We start from the raw sequence: 17,004 nt of genomic DNA on the forward strand, positions 1-17,004 counted from the left end.
AGAGAAGCTGGCTGATATTAAAAACGTCGACCCATACGAGCTGCCTGCATGCAACATATTAATACCCTATGATTAATACACTGACTGTTCATTGAGAGTTCTCAATAAACACTGTTAAATACTGTTAAGTCATATAAAGGTGTTTAAAGTGTTTATTTCAAATTGACAGTCATTTCATAGTAGATTAGATTAACGTTACATTAGATTACACTTTATTTTAAACAAAACAAAGTCTGCACTCAGACAACACTTTTGCACATATTTGCCAAGGCACAGCAAACAGTAACTTAATTGCAGCCACCCAAGAAATCCGGTGTCTCCTTGTCACATCGGAGACATGCTCTCCTTCATGCTTTTTCCATGTAGGGAAACGAAAAAGCTGTAACACATTGTTCCTACGGTTTCCACGACAATCGTGTGAGACAATGGAGCAGTTTTTTTTACACAGCAGTGTTTTCCAGGTATTCTAAAATAGTGCGAAAACCTCCTCTACTACCAATACAAACAATGAACGGTGCTGGCGGGTATCCTGCCAACATGGCGGAAAGGGGAGGATGACGCGGTCTCTGGGGGTGGGGCGCTGTGTCGTGACGACATCTCCTCATTCTCAATAGGCTAGTTTAAAAACGCATGAGAGGTAAAAAAGCGTGGGAATGAGTAAAGTGATAAAACCATCATTTAGAAGTTTACATAACCTCTTCAAACACTGATAACGATATTAAAAAGATATTTGTTTACATTTTTTTTTTTTTTGATCAAGCATTGGAATAAGATTTTTATCGGGGGAGAACACCCAACAGAAAGACCCATTCACCAATACAGTAAGTCAATTTTACCCACTGTTCGAAAACCTACACGCGGATTAATATATAGTATTAAGTATGATTTTCATCTTTAAAGTAAGACATTTAACGTTACTGATAGAAAGTCTGAGTAACTTTTTGTCCTTTTGTCAATTCTGCTGAAGTGGCGCACTGAAAGTGGATTCATGTCACCTTCATCAGTCCTTTCTTTAATCACTGGAAACCATCAAGGGAAAGACCCTCAGACGTGTCATAATAGGATAAATGCGGCTGCAGGTAAAATGATTTGATGGTTTGATTTTGGTGTACCATTTGGCTTTTTTTGTGTGTGCTTCCCATACACATTTCTGATGGGATTGCCATGCTTTAAGTGTACGTTTACATTTTTAATCATTTAATACTAACAGTCTCAAAGATGACATTAGTCAGTTGATGTTGTGTGAATGTTATAATGGCAAACGTTTTTACAATTTAAATCAATTTTAAGATTGTTTAAAGGAATGGTAAAAAAAAATAAAAAAAAATACTGCTTTTTAAGGACTTTTCATTGAATAATTTCTTCTTTCCCCCTTCAGATTCGCCAAGGATCCATCTGATTACTGGCAATTTGGTGGAGGATTATTCTTTAGCTGCTACATTGCACTATCACTTCTGGCACGGATTCATTGGCCTTTTGTGTTATTTTTTTTATTTTACTTGATTTAATAAATTACTTTTAATTAGTACAATGTATGGTTAGGATTCTGAATTAAAACAGTGTAATGTTTCTCCACAAATATTATCAGAAATATACAGAAATATATAATTGTTGAAACAATATAAACCTGCATTGAAAGATATAAAGAACAACAGACCTCAACCCTCTCAGCTCAACACCACAATTTGTTGATTTCTTCATGTTTTAAGGATGAAATCATGACCTTATGATTATAGTAACCGTAACTGACACATGGGAGTAATATTACATTTTTTACAATTCCACCTTGGGGCTCTGAAGAATTTCTTGTGTAAATGTACATCTGAATACATAAAATATGTGTTTTAGAATGGATAGTGTTGTATACTTTGTTTTCTACCCGACAAATTTAACTGTAAAGTGAAAATCTTGTACATGATTTATTTTGTATTCAGTGTTTTTGCTTTTATTTATAGGATAGTAGCAGACAGCGGGCAAGAAGTGAAGAGGAAGTGATGGCATCGGAATGGACCTCGAGCTGGGACTCTGTCGGAGCACTGCACAAGGCTGTCACATTTTATTGAGAATTTAAAAACTTTTTTTTTTTACTGTACATTTCAAATATTAAATGTTTAATTTAAGGGTTACTGTAATTGAACAAAACCTGTCTTTAAATATTCCATTTAGATGTTTACTTCTACAGGTTTTTAACATTACTTCTAAAATGCTGCAATTTAAAGTTTGAGATGTTTTTCATCTGTTTTAGAAAGTATTTTTAGACTTGTTTTTTTCAGAATAAAACTTGTTTTACAATCTTGAGCATGTGTTAACTCATTTAATGTGTTTAATTAAGCCATTGCTGCCAGTCATTTAACAATTTTTAGTGTACAGTATGGACAGTTAATCACAAATTCAGTCAGCATTGTCATGACTCATGTTCCAACTGCAAACTAGGTTGTAATTGAATGTACAATTGTATTATCCCATGATGAAAGCATTGAAAGGTAAGACTGTGAAACAACGTCACGATATCAACGTTGATTCAATTTGCAAAATCGAAAGGTAATTCAACGTTGATTCAACGTCGACAGAAGACCATAACCCGAAAGGTAAGAGTGAAACGACGTCGCGATTTCAACGGTGAATCAACGTTGTTTCTTCCGCGGTAAAACGACGTCACAATATCAACGTTGATCCGTTTTGCAAAATCGAAAGGTAATTCACCGTTGATTCAACCATGGTCCCTGACGTTGTTTCAACGGTGAATCAACGTTGAAATGCCGGCTGGGTACCGCTTTTAGTCTCATGCAAAACTACTAATACAAGTTGACCGAAAAAAGCCCACTGACGCTATAATGGTTTCTTCCATGTTGACATCGATAATAAGCCAGCAAAAGTGAAAGTAAAAGTCTTAGGAGCCGTTTTCTCTTTAAATAACTGCGTCACGTTGGGTTCCATAGTAGAAAAAGTGAGTATTAAAGGTGATGTATTACACAAAAGCTCGTGTTATGTTTATATTTGGTAGATAAACACCATTTGTAATCGATCGCAAAAGCAGCAGTTGGTCGAGGTGAACCGTTATGAGGTCGCGATCGTTTTATGTTAGCGCGGGTAAATATTTTTCTTAACTTTAAGTAAATCTATACGAACTACGATTTTCCTCTTATTGATGGTCTAGATTTTTGGGGATTAATATTACTCAATCGCCTCCTCTTTTTTTCTTTTTTTTTATTGCTGTATGTTGCTGACTCGATCTATCCTATTTCCTTACCAAACTCGATGCTAATCGAATTAAATGCGGAACTTGTGAGATAATAAATAAATAAATAATCCTTTAAAAGTAAAAAAATATATATATATATTTTTAAAATAGAATATAAACCGCGCAATGAGTAAGAATACAACAAATATATATACACAACTAGGAATAAACCAATCATTGTTTCTTCTTTTTTTTAAAATCGTTTCGTTGTAAATGAGCGTGTGACTGTTTCTCACACACGCTAGGAGTTGGATCATACCAAGTAAAACCTAGTTGTGGGGGGAGAAACTAGTTTTCTGCCCTTAAAGGGTTAGTTCACCCAAAAATGAAAATTCTGTCAGTAATTACTCACCCTCATGTTGTTCCAACCGCGTAAGACCTTCGTTCATCTTCGGAACACAAATTAAGATATTTTTGATGAAATCTGAGAGCTGATAACTTCTCCGTAGGCTGCTAGGTGGCCCAAACTTGCTGGCCCAGAAAAGTTATTAAAGAGATCGTTAATATAGTCCAAGTGACAACAGTGGCTCAATCTTAAGTATATCAAGCGACGAGAATACTTTTTGTGCGCAAAAACAAACAAAAATAACAACTTTATTCCACTATTCATTTCTTTCTCTCTGGGCCACTAGTTGGTTCGCGTAGTGTTTTTGCGCAAAAACACTTACGAGGCCCAGAGAGAAGGAAATGAATAGTGGAATAAAGTCGTTATTTTTGTTTGTTTTTGCGCACAAAAAGTATTCTCGTCGCTTGATATACTTAAGATTGAGCCACTGTAGTCACTTGGACTATATTAACGATCTCTTTAATAACTTTTCTGGGCCAGCAAGTTTGGGCCACCTAGCAGCCTACGGAGAAGTGATCAGCTCTCAGATTTCATCAAAAATATCTTAATTTGTGTTCCGAAGATGAACGATGGTCTTACGCGGTTGGAACAACATGAGGGTGAGTAATTACTGACAGAATTTTCATTTTTGGGTGAACTAACCCTTTAAAGTGAGGCATAACAGGAAACGGTAGAAACTACTAATTAGTGCTTCTGTCCTTTCCATTCAGAGTCAGTGGAGGAGATCAGACTAATCAGATGCACGAGTGCAGAACCATGAGGACAGAATGAGTCATGTACAAAAATCCAAAGATGGAGATTGTTCTCCAGGATACAGGTACACTCAATAAAGACAACATGATATCAACCATTTTTACATTGTTAATACACTCTTCCTGATTTTATTGTGAAAGACTACAGTGGATATCTTCAAAATAGAAAAGGTTGCTTTGGCTCTTTTCATCTGATGTCACCAAGCCCTATTATTTGCTGTATTACAGTTCAGTCCAGCAGAAGAGATCAGATTCACCAGAGCCCAGCAGTGTGTCCATGAAGAGTGACTGGTCTATGGATCCTCCACCCCAAATTAAGAGTGGAGACACACAGCCCAATCTCAGGTTTCACTTTTATTTTCAGTATAGTCTCTGCTGCACCAATTCAACTGATATAAATACTAGTGTAGAACATTGCATAGAAACCGTGTCTATTCCTCGTTTAGTGAGATCAAATAATAAATCTAATGCAGGATCTAGGAAAAATCTAATTGTTATTAAAACAGAAAATGTTGCTATTAGTAAACAAAAACTATTTCTAAAGCTAGGTCTTCTAAACATTAGATCACTCACACCTAAGGCAGTTATTGTAAATGAAATAGTCACAGATAATAGCTTCGATGTACTTTGCCTTACTGAAACCTGGCTTAAACCAAATGATTATTTCGGTATTAATGAGTCTACTCCTCCTGGATACTGTTATAAGCATGAGCCCCGTCTGATTGGTCGTGGCGGAGGTGTTGCAACCATTTATAGAGATATTCTAAATGTTACTCAGAAAACGGGTTATAAGTTTATTTCATTTGAAGTACTTGTACTAAATGTTACGCTCTTAGATGTTAGAAAAACATCCCTATTATCTCTAGCCTTGGCTACCGTATATAGACCGCCAGGGCCTTACGCTGATTTCCTAAAAGAGTTTGCAGATTTTCTCTCAGACCTATTAGTCAATGTCGATAAAGCATTAATTGTTGGAGATTTTAACATACACGTAGATAATCCAAATGATGCGTTAGGAGCTGCGTTTACAGATTTATTAAATTCATTTGGGGTCAAGCAAAACGTCACCGGACCAACACATCGTCTTAATCATACACTCAATTTAATTATATCACATGGAACCGATCCAACCGATATAGATATCATTCCACAAAGTGATGAAGTCACTGATCACTACATGGTAATTTGCATATTACGTACTGCTGTAATATCGACCAGGCAGAACAATCCTTCCATCCACCATAGATAATTTCTCAAATTGCTTATCTAATCTGTCTCAGCTGCTGCCTGAACCCAAACAAACAGATGAACTAGAAGAACTAACTAGCACTATGAGCACCATTCTCTCTAGAACATTGGATGTGGTTGCACCTATTAAATTAAAAAAGGTCAGAGAGAAAAATAAAGCACCATGGTATAACAATACTACGCATGTTTTAAAGAGAGAAACCCGTATTTTAGAGCGTAAATGGAAACAAACTAATTTAGAGGTCTTTAGAATCGCGTGGAAAGACAGTATGTCACGTTATAAAAAGGCCCTAAAAGCGGCCAGGGCTGAGCACCTCCGCAAACTAATAGAAAACAACCAAAATAATCCAAGGTTTTTATTTAACACCGTGGCTAAACTAACAAATAAACAGACGTCACCCGAACAAAATATCCCGTTACAGTTCAGTAGTAATGATTTCATGAACTTCTTCACTGAGAAAATAGAAAGCATCAGAACCACAATTGTAAACGTTCAATCTTCACGCCTTATAATTCAGCTTCAATTATCACCCCGCAAGAACAATTACAGTGCTTTACAACTATAGAACAAAAAGAGTTAAATAAACTTATCACTTCATCTAAAACAACAACATGTTTATTAGATCCTATACCAACTAAACTACTGAAAGAAGTGTTACCTGTAGTGGAAGAGCCTCTCCTCAATATTATTAACTCGTCTTTATCTCTAGGTCATGTTCCAAGAACATTTAAACTGGCAGTTATAAAACCTCTCATTAAGAAACCACAATTAGATCATAATAATCTAGCAAATTATAGACCCATTTCAAATCTTCCATTTATGTCTAAAATATTAGAAAAAGTGGTGTCCGCTCAACTGGGCTCTTTCTTGCAACAAAATGATATCTATGAAAAGTTTCAGTCTGGATTCAGACCGCATCATAGCACTGAAACTGCGCTCGTTAAAATCACAAATGATTTACTTTTAGCTTCTCACCAAGGCTGTATCTCAATACTAGTTTTACTTGATCTTAGTGCTGCGTTCGATACTATAGATCACACAATACTCTTAGATCGACTACAAAATTATACTGGTGTTCAAGGACAAGCATTAAGCTGGTTCAAATCATACCTATCTGACCGCTACCATTTTGTCTATTTAAATGGAGAAAAATCGATCATAACTCCAGTAAACTATGGAGTGCCGCAGGGATCTGTGTTAGGCCCTCTGTTATTTTCAATATATATGATGCCACTTGGAAATATTATAAGGAAACATGGAATTAGTTTCCATTGTTATGCTGATGACACTCAAATATATATTTCATCAAGGCCGGATGAAAACGCTAAATTTTCCAAATTGACAGAGTGTGTTAAAGATATAAAAGATTGGATGACGCGTAATTTTCTTTTATTAAATCCAGACAAGACAGAGGTAATACTTATCGGTTCAAAAAACCGCCCACAAAACCTCGCACAATACAACTTTAACATCATAGGATGTCCTGTTACTTTATCCTCTACAGTAAAAGACCTGGGTGTTATACTCGATTGCAACCTGTCTTTTGAAAATCATATTTCATATGTTACAAAAACAGCCTTTTTCCACCTTAGAAACATTGCTAAGCTACGTAATATGCTATCAGTTTCTGATGCAGAAAAGTTAGTTCATGCATTCATGACCTCGAGACTGGATTACTGTAATGCCTTATTAGCTGGTTGTCCTGCATCCTCAATAAACAAGCTACAGTTAGTCCAAAATGCCGCCGCTAGAGTTCTTACGAGATCAAGAAAATATGATCATATAACACCGATTTTATCATCACTGCATTGGTTACCTATAAAGTTCCGTATTAATTACAAGGTATTGCTACTGACTTATAAAGCCCTAAACGGCTTAGCTCCAGTCTATTTAACGGATCTTCTATCGCCCTATAATCCATCGCGCTCTTTAAGATCACTAAATTCAAGGCTTTTGGTCATACCTAGGATATTCAGAACCACCAAAGGAGGGAGAGCATTTTCACATTTGGCTCCAAAACTCTGGAATAGTCTTCCTGATACTGTTCGTTGCTCAGACTCGCTCTCCCAGTTTAAAACTAGATTAAAGTCGCATCTCTTCAGCCAGGCATTCATATAATCCTACAGTTCAAACTACAATCCGGCCTCTAGCTCATAAATGCCAGAGGAGAACTGGCCCCCGACTGAGCCTGGGTTCTCCCAAGGTTTTTTTTTCTCCATTAGGTCACCTGATGGAGTTTTAGGACACCATTAGGTCACTTGATGGAGTTTTTCGGTTCCTTGCCACTGTTGCCTTTGGCTTGCTCAGTTGGGGATATTTAATTTAATTTTATCAATCAATAAATTCCTCTTGAAACAAACTTTGTTGTATTATTTAAATTTAATACTGTGAAGCTGCTTTGATACAATCTGTATTGTGAAAAGCGCTATACAAATAAACTTGACTTGACTTGACTTATATAGCCTACTAAAAATATTCTAATGTTTTTTTTTTTTTTTTTTTTTTTTTTTTAAGAAATATGTATGGTGAATTGATGGTAGCCTACTTTTAACTTGGTTTGGTGTTCTTACATTGTATTGTTCAGGTTACAGCTTTTCTATGTTCAAATTTGGAAATGCAAAAAAAATCCAAATTCTCCTTTGTTAGTAACACTTTATTTTAAAGGTTGATCGAACTATCTAACATAGAAAGAGGTTCTGTTCTGTTACAGTTTGACTCAGCAGAAGAGATCAGATTCTCCAGAGCCCAGCTGTGAGTCCATGAAGAGTGACTGGTCTATGGATCCTCCACCCCAAATTAAGAGTGGAGACAGAAGGCAGGTCTTATATACTGTTATGAAACAGTAAAATAAAAAAATAAAAAAATAAATAAAAAAAATAAAAAAATAAAAAAATAAAAAAATAAAAAACATTTAATAAATTAAATAAATAGCTGCATTTATTAATAATAATCACTATACATATTCATTTCATCAAGTAATCTATCTCATTAGCCTGACTGTATCAGTGGTTTATGGTTTATGGATTTATGAAAAGTCACCTTTATTTATATAGCACTTTTTACAGTACAGATTGATTTAAAGCAGCTTTACAGAGATAACAGAGAAATAATGCAACAAAGTTTGTTGCGGCTGTACAGCAGATCTAGAAGAAAATAGCATCATAGTCCAGCTTAAGTAAGTTCAATGATGGTTCATTTCTGTTGTAAATTTTTTATTAATTTAGTTAATTATGACCGCCGCTAGCGTAGCTAGCGAAAGCGGTCATATAGGGATTGTCAAAGTTTTTTTTTTTTTTTTTTTTGTCACCTTACTGAATTTTTCGTCAACGATACCAGGGACACCGAAGCACCGGGGAACATGAAATTTGGTGGGCATGTAGCCCCACTAGACTTCTAAGGAAAAATTTCGTTTGGTCCCCGGGGGCCACTCCCCCCCCGCGCTGGGCCCCCCCAAACCCCAAAAAATGCAGTTTTTCCTAAATAACTACCTGAACCGTGGCACCGAGGATGAAGACATTTTTATGGTATGTTGGTCTACTAGACTTTTACGGAAAAATTTCGTTTGGTCCCCGGAGGCCACTTCCCCCCCCGCGCTGGGGCCCCCTTAAATTTTTCGTCAACGATACCAGGGACACCGAAACACCGGGGAACATGAAATTTGGTGGGCATGTAGCCCCACTAGACTTCTAAGGAAAAATTTCGTTTGGTCCCCGGGGGCCACTCCCCCCCCGCGCTGGGCCCCCCCAAACCCAAAAAAATGCAGTTTTTCCTAAATAACTACCTGAACCGTGGCACCGAGGATGAAGACATTTTTATGGTATGTTGGTCTACTAGACTTTTACGGAAAAATTTCGTTTGGTCCCCGGGGGCCACTTCCCCCCCCGCGCTGGGGCCCCCTTAAATTTTTCGTCAACGATACCAGGGACACCGAAACACCGGGGAACATGAAATTTGGTGGGCATGTAGCCCCACTAGACTTCTAAGGAAAAATTTCGTTTGGTCCCCGGGGGCCACTCCCCCCCCGCGCTGGGCCCCCCCAAACCCAAAAAAATTCATTTTTTCCTAAATAACTACCTGAACCGTGGCACCGAGGATGAAGACATTTTTATGGTATGTTGGTCTACTAGACTTTTACGGAAAAATTTCGTTTGGTCCGCGGGGGCCACTTCCCCCCCCGCGCTGGGGCCCCCGTAAATTTTTCGTCAACGATACCAGGGACACCGAAACACCGGGGAACATGAAATTTGGTGGGCATGTAGCCCCACTAGACTTCTAAGGAAAAATTTCGTTTGGTCCCCGGGGGCCACTCCCCCCCCCCGCGCTGGGCCCCCCCAAACCCCAAAAAATGCAGTTTTTCCTAAATAACTACCTGAACCGTGGCACCGAGGATGAAGAAATTTTTGTGGTATGTTGGTCTACTAGACTTTTACGGAAAAATTTCATTTGGTCCCCGGGGGCCACTTCCCCCCCCCCGCGCTGGGGCCCCCGTAAATTTTTCGTCAACCATACCAGGGACACCGAAACACCGGGGAACATGAAATTTGGTGGGCATGTAGCCCCACTAGACTTCTAAGGAAAAATTTCGTTTGGTCCCCGGGGGCCACTCCCCCCCCGCGCTGGGCCCCCCCAAACCCCAAAAAATTCAGTTTTTCCTAAATAACTACCTGAACCGTGGCACCGAGGATGAAGAAATTTTTATGGTATGTTGGTATTCTAGACTTTTACGGAAAAATTTCGTTTGGTCCCCGGAGGCCACTTCCCCCCCCGCGCTGGGGCCCCCGTAAATTTTTCGTCAACGATACCAGGGACACCGAAGCACCGGGGAACATGAAATTTGGTGGGCATGTAGCCCCACTAGACTTCTACGGAAAAATTTCGTTTGGTCCCCGGGGGCCACTCCCCCCCCGCGCTGGGCCCCCCCAAACCCCCAAAAATGCAGTTTTTCCTAAATAACTACCTGAACCGTGGCACCGAGGATGAAGACATTTTTATGGTATGTTGCTCTTAAGGGCCCACATCAACCTAGCCCATAATCACTCATTTGTGATTTGCGCCCCTCCCATAAAAAATGAAAATGCAAATAAATAAATAAAAAATAAATTCTGCTTTAATCGCCCCTATCTTCAGTGGAGATGTTCAGAACTGCACCATATTTCATGTGTATGATTAACTTGACATCCTCTGGGGGTATCCTCTGCTAAGTTTTGTAGAATTTCATCCATGGGGGGGTATAAAATAAATTCATTTATGTGCACATTTAGTGACTGTACACTCATCGGCCTGTAGATGGTGCTGTTGAGCGAAGGGTTGCTGGTTTAGGATGATACTGTCACACACACACATGCAGGAATACAAACAAACGCAAGCATGCACACACACTGACATCCACACGCACAGACACACACCCATACACACACATACAAATCCACATGCACAGACACACACACACACACAAACACACACGCGCACACATGTACGCACACATACATACACGCACAGACACACACACACACACACACAGACACACACATACACAAACACACACACATACACACACATACACACACACACACACACACACACACACACACACACACACAGACAGACATGCACATACTATTACTTTTTTTAGGTATATACATAAACACGCAATACAGCCAAATTACTCCACGTCATTTATTTTTGTGGAAAGCCAGTGCAGGCCTGAGCGGCGGTCATATTTTGTACCGCGATGCGGTACATCTAGTTTATCTATACAGCCGCTCTGGAGAAAACAGTGATGTCCTCAACCAGCTCAGTTCAGTTCTCATATAATGCAACATGACATCAATAATATTGTTGACTATTAAGTGTAAAAACAGCAACTAAGCTGTTTACAGAATTATTCAGTTAGAAGCACAATTCACTTTCAAAGTATCTGATTATTCTGCTGTTCTACTTCATGCTCTTTAAGGCGAATCCCGCGACCCAGACCAGATGTAACAGAACCCGTCTGTAAAAAAAAAAAATATGACGAGACTATGAATAAACCACAAGAATTTGATGAAAGCACTTATCCTGGCATCAGGTAAAATACAGTATTTTGACAAATAAGAAAAATCAGTATAAACAAAAGCAGGCATTCTGCTTTACATATATTATATTATATAGAAAACAAAATAGCCTTCTCTTTTTATGGCTCTATACATGTACCTCTTGTACTTATATTCTGTTGTATTGATTTTACAGCCATGATTCTAATCAAGCAGAATTCCTCAAGACATTTAGATCAAATCTGATGAATAAGGTTGAGTGTCTGTATGAGGGAACAGCACAGCGGGGAAACCCAACACTCCTGAATGAGATTTACACAGAGCTCTACATCACAGAGAGTGAGAGTGGAGAGATCAGTAATGAACATGAGGTGAGACAGATTGAGACACAATCCAGGAGAGAAGCAACAGAGGACACACCAATCAAATGCAGTGACATCTTTAGACCTTTACCTGGACAAGACAAACCCATCAGAACTGTGCTGACAAAGGGAGTCGCTGGCATTGGGAAAACAGTCTCTGTGCAGAAGTTCATCCTGGACTGGGCTGAAGAGAAAGAGAACCAGGACATCCAGCTCATATTTCCTCTTCCTTTCAGAGAGATCAATCTGATGAAGGACAAAACACTCAGTCTTTCAGATCTTCTTCATGTCTTTTTCTCTGAAACAAAAGAAATGGAAATATCCAAAGACAAATATAAAGTGTTGTTCATCTTTGATGGACTGGATGAGTGTCGTCTTCCCTTAAACTTCCACAACAATGAGATTCTACGGGATCAGACAAAAGAGACCTCAGTGGACGTGCTGCTGACGAACCTCATTGTGGGGAATCTGCTTCCCTCTGCTCTCATCTGGATCACCTCCAGACCAGCAGCAGCCGATCTCGTCCCCTCTGAGTGTGTCCATCGAGTGACAGAGGTACGAGGCTTCAATGATCCACAGAAGGAGGAATACTTCAGGAAGAGAGTCAGTGATCAGAGTCTGGCCAAAGCTATCATCACACACCTGAAGTCATCAAGGAGCCTCTACATCATGTGCCACATCCCAGTGTTCTGCTGGATCTCAGCCACTGTTCTGGAGAAGATGTTGAGCGAAGCAGAGACAGGAGAGATTCCCAAGACTCTCACTCAGATGTACACACACTTCCTGATCCTTCAGACCAACATCAAACATGAGAAGGACTATGAGAAGAACGTGACAGATGAAGACATGATCCTCAAACTGGGGAAACTGGCTTTTCAGCAGCTTGTGAAAGGCAATGTGATCTTCTATGAGGAAGACCTGAGAGAGTGTAGCATTGATGTGACAGAAGCATCAGTTTACTCAGGATTGTGCACTCAGATCTTCAGAGAGGAGTCTGGCTGGTATCAGGGGAAAGTCTTCTGCTTTGTTCATCTGAGTGTTCAGGAACATCTAGCGGCTCTATATGTGCATCTCTCCTGTACAAACTACAGCATTAATGTGTTTGACCCAATCACCAAACAGAGCTTGCGGTCTAAAGTTAAGGAATGGTTTCAGCTCAATTCACCAGAAGAAGAACATGTGTCATTATTATCTGAGCTGCATCAGAGAGCTGTGAATGAGGCTCTACAGAGTAAAAATGGACATCTGGACCTTTTCCTGCGGTTTCTTCTGGGTCTATTAGTAACGTCTCATCAGATTCTCCTACAAAGATTAATGGCTCTACCAAGAAGTAGATCTGATAGCAATGTGGAAACAGTTGAGTACATCCAGAAGAAGATCAGAACCACTAGCTCGAATGAACTGGGTGATCATTCACTAGTGGGGGAAATACAACAGTCTCTGAAATATGGAACATTGGCTGAAGTCACACTCTCTTCATCTCAGTGGTCAGCTTTAGTCTTTGTCTTGTTGACATCAGAGCAAGTGATGGATGTGTTTGAGCTGAATAAATTTGTTGCAAAAAAAAAAAAAAATGCAGATAAAGTTCTTCGGAAACTGCTTCCTGTGATTAAAGAATCCAGATCAGCACAGTAAGTGACAGATGATCTTTTAAAACATTTTACAGAGAGAGTGCTGGCCCTCATGCTGGAGGATCTATGATTTTCTGTTAGTACTGACCCATGTTTTTTATAGTGAATAACCATATCTATAACCAGAGCCTTCCTTCTAGTTTTGATACCATATTTTGAAATTGGAGACCATACTTTGTGGTTTAACATTTAAAATCAAAGAAATGAAGACAGCCATGAATGCAAGAGCAAGAGGCTTATCAAACTGTTTTTACTGTTACTGTGTTAAATGTATTGTTTTCAATCTCTCTACAGTTTGGATGACTGTAATATCACAGATAAAGGTTGTGTCACTCTGGCTTCAGCTCTGAGATCAAACCCCTCACACCTGAGAGATCTGGATTTGTCTGAGAATAAACTAGGAGATTCTGGTGTGAAGCGTCTATCTGATGGACTCAAGGATCCTCATTGTAAACTGCAGAAATTGAAGTAAGATCTTCTCTTTGATGTTTTTCATGACTTTCATATACAATAATTAATTCTTATGAATATTTTCTGGTTATAAAACAAATTAAAAATCAAGATTAAAAATTGGATTTAATATCACGATATTTGATATATCTGTGAAGATAATTTGAGAAAATCCAACGTAATCAAATTATTTATAAAACTCATCAAAGTGTTTGTCACAGTCAGTATTTAATTTTATGTTATTTTATGTTTATAAAATTTATGTTATGGACTGTATTTATTTGTTATATCAGCACTTGCTTTAATAGACTTGCATAAACATGGCCAAATAAATCACATTTACATACACAGTGGCACAGTGATATTTACAGACATATATATTTATAATTTAAAAATAACATATTAGTTAAATCTACTAAAAGAGTTTCATTTTTCTTCTGGCAGTCTGTACCATTGTGGCGTCACAGATGAAGGTTGTGCTGCTCTGGCTTCAGCTCTGAGATCAAACCCTGAACACCTGAAAGAACTGGATTTCACTGAAAATAAGATTGGAGATTTGGGACTAAAGCTCCTTTCTGATGTCCTGAAAGATTCTCTCTGTGTACTAGAGAAACTGAGGTAAGATCATTATCAAAAACATTCATTTATATTAAATGTCATTAATAAATTGCATCAAAATAAACATTTTTACAGCATAATTTGTCACTTAATAAAAAAATAAAAAAAATCTTCAGATAAATATATTAGTAATATGGGTGTATCTCTATCTAAAGGCACTTTTGCATAGAGAAACATTGACATCTTGATTACATTTAGTCATTTAGCAGACGCCTTTGTCCAAACCGTTAGAAATAATTTATAATATTATTATAATTATTTATTATATTATAAGTAGAAATAATTATAATAATAATTAGAAATAATGCACAATAAAAAATACTCTGCTCATATTTCTTCTCAAGCTCTTCACTGACTGTTTCCTTGGTAAACAAAGTATACTACTAATAAAAAAAAACTTTATTGGTGGAAATTACACAGTTGTGTCACAGTCATAATTTACACTACCGTTCATTAAATTGATCAAAAGTGAATGTAAAGAAATTTATAATGTCACAAATTTCTATTTCAAATAAATGGTGTTCTTTTGAACTTTCTATTCATAAAAGAATCCTGGAAGAAATGTATCACTGTGTCCACAAAAATATGACGCAGCACAACAGTTTTCAACATTGATAATAATCATATTTTTTTCTTGAGCAGTAAATCAGCATATTATACTCATTTATGAAGGATCATGTGATGCTGAAGACTGGAGTAATGATGCTGAAAATCCAGCTTTGATCACAGGAAACATCTTAACATATAATACAATACAAACAGTTAATTGAAAATAATTTTACACAATATTTGACTCTTTTTGATCAAATAAATGCAGCCTTGTTGAGAATCATACCCCCAGTTTCACAGACCAGGCTTAAGCCTAGTCCCAGACTAAAATGTTTGAGCTGTTTGATTTGTCAATGCCATTATTTTGTCACACAAGTAATGTTTTTAAGGAACGGTTAAAAGTAACATTAGCTAAATGTCCTAATTTTGAAACTAGAGCCTTAGACTTTTCTATGTTAAAAACATTAGACCCTAAACTTTTGGTTTAGTTTTAATTAAAACAAATTTTTTTTTTAAACATGAACATAAAAGTGCCAAAGAAATACCTAAAGTGAAGGTTTATCTTTGTTTGGAGCAATTCCAAGTGTCTCAGCTATTTTTCAGCCAAAAAGTTCTGCACCAGATTGAGGATAGAATAAAGGGTGAGTATCAAAGCTAATCCTTAGTCGCAACAGCACGCGTGAAGATAGTATGTTGGTACATATATTGGTAATGGTAAACTGTCGTGAGTCTTCACCGTACAAAATCGAGTGCGGTTGCAGCTCTTGGTCGACGGTAATCTTGTACTGAGGCCTATAGCCGTGACCAGTTATGGAATTATACTTGCACGTAATCTTAATCTATGTCTATTTTAACTTTGGGTTTTTGAGTTTAAATGTTTATTAGCATACATAATTCCCACACACTACATGTTTGTGTAGTGTGGATTACTTGTGTAGGCCTAGCCTATTATTTTTTATTTTTTCATGCTATTTTTTTCTAAATAAAAAAATGACCTTTTACTTATTACATATAACTGAAAATAATTGTGGTAGCACGTAACTATATTTATATCAGCAACTCATTAATACTGTCCAATTCACAATTTTATAAACTCTAAACAAACACTCAGTTCTTGGAGGTTCCGCAGAGAGCCACTCCAACCCTACTCCAACTTATCCCTGTTGTGTGTTTGAATGTTTAATGGGATGCGTTCAAAGATATGAAATATTATTATAACAATCAGACAAATATATAATTGTTTGTGTTTTACTAACTTAAGTGTTTGTGTCCATTGTTTGCCTAAACTTTTGACTTTGATGAAGATGAACTGACATTTCAATTCATCAAATCATGCAGAAAACCAACTAATTCCAAAGGGAATACTATTAACAGGTAGCACACGGCCCAAAAAAATTTAAAACGAGAAAAAATAAATAAAGACTTAATTATTTGTTCTTATTTTATTACTGACTGCTTATCTTAATGTTTTAAATTTACATAAATTAGGCTATTAGTTTTTGGTGTATCAAAATTGGAATTGAGAATTGTGAAATTTCACTTTGCTAAACAAATTAAGCCAACTAATATGATTCAAATTATTTTGATTTCTCCACCCAATAAATAAAAAAATTACAATGCAATGAAAATACAGGAATTAGCATTGGCAAGTACCAAAAATAAAAGTATCCTATCGGCCTCATTCTGGAAAAAGTGGTATCAGTGCATCTCAATAGTGTTTAGATTTTTTTAATTTGTTTAAATAGTGGCAAAGTGATAAAAATGCCATTGTACA

At 37.4% G+C, this 17,004-nt stretch overlaps 1 pseudogene across 1 annotated transcript in view; it reads left to right on the top strand.

Moving 5' to 3' along the window:
* Window positions 1–4,326: 4,326 nt before the first annotated feature.
* The window catches only part of LOC309506215 (NACHT, LRR and PYD domains-containing protein 12-like), a 239,496-nt pseudogene continuing 226,818 nt past the window's right edge, over window positions 4,327–17,004 (top strand). The window contains exon 1 of the transcript XR_014211625.1: window positions 4,327–4,404. The product of XR_014211625.1 is annotated as an NACHT, LRR and PYD domains-containing protein 12-like (transcript). The remainder of the gene's footprint in view (window positions 4,405–17,004) is intronic.

Source organism: Leuciscus leuciscus (assembly GCF_965113295.1).
Source record: "Leuciscus leuciscus genome assembly, chromosome: 9".
In the NCBI taxonomy this organism is placed as follows: Eukaryota; Metazoa; Chordata; class Actinopteri; order Cypriniformes; family Leuciscidae; genus Leuciscus; species Leuciscus leuciscus.